General features: G+C 37.6%; 11 pseudogenes; all 11 read right to left on the reverse strand.

The window, feature by feature from the left end:
• Positions 1 to 75, reverse strand: part of LOC148444896 (5S ribosomal RNA) — a 119-nt pseudogene extending 44 nt beyond the window's left edge.
• Positions 76 to 191: 116 nt separating this feature from the next.
• On the reverse strand, positions 192 to 310 carry LOC148444897 (5S ribosomal RNA; annotated as a pseudogene).
• A 116-nt stretch (positions 311 to 426) lies between these two features.
• LOC148444898 (5S ribosomal RNA) lies at positions 427 to 545 on the reverse strand (annotated as a pseudogene).
• A 115-nt stretch (positions 546 to 660) lies between these two features.
• On the reverse strand, positions 661 to 779 carry LOC148444899 (5S ribosomal RNA; annotated as a pseudogene).
• Positions 780 to 895: 116 nt separating this feature from the next.
• Positions 896 to 1,014, reverse strand: LOC148444900 (5S ribosomal RNA; annotated as a pseudogene).
• Positions 1,015 to 1,130: 116 nt separating this feature from the next.
• LOC148444901 (5S ribosomal RNA) lies at positions 1,131 to 1,249 on the reverse strand (annotated as a pseudogene).
• A 116-nt stretch (positions 1,250 to 1,365) lies between these two features.
• On the reverse strand, positions 1,366 to 1,484 carry LOC148444902 (5S ribosomal RNA; annotated as a pseudogene).
• Positions 1,485 to 1,601: 117 nt separating this feature from the next.
• LOC148444903 (5S ribosomal RNA) lies at positions 1,602 to 1,720 on the reverse strand (annotated as a pseudogene).
• Positions 1,721 to 1,836: 116 nt separating this feature from the next.
• On the reverse strand, positions 1,837 to 1,955 carry LOC148444904 (5S ribosomal RNA; annotated as a pseudogene).
• A 116-nt stretch (positions 1,956 to 2,071) lies between these two features.
• On the reverse strand, positions 2,072 to 2,190 carry LOC148444905 (5S ribosomal RNA; annotated as a pseudogene).
• A 116-nt stretch (positions 2,191 to 2,306) lies between these two features.
• Positions 2,307 to 2,425, reverse strand: LOC148444906 (5S ribosomal RNA; annotated as a pseudogene).
• Positions 2,426 to 2,500: the final 75 nt, after the last annotated feature.

Below are 2,500 nucleotides of genomic sequence, written 5' to 3' on the forward strand. Positions count from 1 at the left end.
CTAACCAGGCCCAACACTGCATAGCTTCCAAGATCAAACGAGATTGGGCATGTCCAGTGTGGTTTGGCTGTAGGTGCTCAAAGGCATTAACTTAAGACCTCTATTACTTCTTAACTCATGTAAATTCATTGATAAGTTGAAAAATTTAAATGTAAAATGTAATAGAAAAGACTGTTATGGCAGTATAAAATTACCTACAGCAGCTGGGATTCCTAGGTGGTCTCCCATCCAAGTACTAACCAGGCCCACCACTGCATAGATTCCAAGAACAGACGAGATTGGGCATGTCCAGTGTGCTTTGGCTGTAGGTGCTCAAAAACATTAACTTTAGACCTCTTTTACTTCTTAAATCAAGTAAATTCATTGATAAGTTGAAAAAATTAAATGTAAATTTTAGTAGAAGAGAATGTTATGGCAGTATAAAATTACCTACAGCACCTGGTATTCCCAGGTGGTCCCCCATCCAAGTACTAACCAGGCCCAACACTGCATAGCTTCCATGTTCAGACGAGATTGGGCATGTCCAGTGTGGTTTGGCTGTAGGTGCTCAAAAACATTAACTTTAGACCTCTTTTACTTCTTAACTCAAGTAAATTCAATGATTAGTTGAAAAATGAAATGTAAAATGTAATAGAAAAGAATGTTATGGCAGTATAAAATTACCTACAGCACCTGGCATTCCCAGGTGGTCTCCCTTCCAAGTACTAACCAAGCCCAACACTGCATAGTTTCCAAGATCAGATGATATTGGGCATGTCCAGTGTGGTTTGGCTGTAGGTGCCCAAAACCTTTAACTTTAGACCTCAATTACTTCTTAACTCAAGTAAATTCATTGATAAGCTGAAAAAATTAAATGTAAAATGTAATAGAAAAGAATGTTATGGCAGTATAAAATTACCTACAGCACCTGGTATTCCCAGGTGGTCTCCCGTCCAAGTATTAAACAGGCCCAACACTGCATAGCTTCCAAGATCAAACGAGATTGGGCATGTCCAGTGTGGTTTGGCTGTAGGTGCTCAAGAGCATTAACTTTTGATCTCTATTACTTCTTAACTCAAGTAAATTCATTGATAAGTTGAAAAAATTAAATGTAAAATGTAATAGAATAGACTGTTATGGCAGTATAAAATTACCTACAGCACCTGGTATTCCCAGGAGGTCTCCCATCCAAGTATTAATCAGGCCCAACACTGCATAGCTTCCAAGATCAAACAAGATTGGGCATGTCCAGTGTGGTTTGGCAGTAGGTGCTCAAAAACATTAACTTTAGACCTCTTTTACTTCTTAACTCAAGTAAATTCATTGATAAGTTGAAAAAATTAAATGTAAAATGTAATAGAAAAGAATGTTTTGGCTGTATAAAATTTCCTACAGCAACTGGTATTCTCAGGTGGTCTCCCATCCAAGTACAAACCAGGCCCAACACAGCAAAGCTTACAAGATCAGATGAGATTGGGCATGTCCAGTGTGGTTTGGCTGTAGGTGCTCAAAAGCATTAAATTTAGACCTCTATTACTTCTTAACTCAAGTAAATTCATTGATAAGTTGAAAAAATTAAATGTAAAATGTAATAGAAAAGAATGTTATGGCAGTATAAAAATTACCTACAGCACCTGGTATTCCCAGGTGGTCTCCCATCCAAGTACTAACCAGGCCCAACACTGTATAGCTTCCAAGATCAGACTAGATTGGGCATGTCCAGTGTGGTTTGACTGTAGGTGCTCAAAAACATTAACTTTAGACCTCTTTTACTTCTTAACTCAAGAAAATTCATTGATAAGTTGAAAAAATGTAATGTAAAATGTAATAGAAAAGAATGTTATGGCAGTATAAAATTACCTACAGCACCTGGTATTCCCAGGTGGTCTCCCATCCAAGTACTAACCAGGCCCAACACTACATAGCTTCCAAGATCAGACGAGATTGGGCATGTCCAGTGTGGTTTGACTGTAGGTGCTCAAAAACATTAACTTTAGACCTCTTTTACTTCTTAACTCAAGAAAATTCATTGATAAGTTGAAAAAATGTAATGTAAAATGTAATAGAAAAGAATGTAATGGCTATATAAAATTACCTACAGCACCTGGTATTCCCAGGTGGTCTCCTCTCCAAGTACTAACCAGGCCCAACACTGCATAGCTTCCAAGATCAGATGAGATTGGGCATGTCCAGTGTGGTTTGGCTGTAGGTGCTCAAAAGCATTAACTTTAGACCTCTATTACTTCTTAACTCAAGGAAATTCATTGATAAGTTGAAAAAATTAAATGTAAAATGTAGTAGAAAAGACTGTTATGGCAGTATAAAATTACCTACAGCACCTGGGATTCCTAGGTGGTCTCCAATCCAAGTACTAACCAGGCCCACCACTGCATAGCTTTCAAGATCAGACGAGATTGGGCATGTCCAGTGTGGTTTTGCTGTAGGTGCTCAAAAACATTAACTTTAGACCTCTTTTACTTCTTAACTCAAGTAAATTCAATAATAAGTTGAAAAATGAAAT

Source organism: Taudactylus pleione, unplaced genomic scaffold (assembly GCF_031769625.1).
Source record: "Taudactylus pleione unplaced genomic scaffold, aTauple2 ptg001270l, whole genome shotgun sequence".
Lineage (NCBI taxonomy): Eukaryota > Metazoa > Chordata > Amphibia > Anura > Myobatrachidae > Taudactylus > Taudactylus pleione.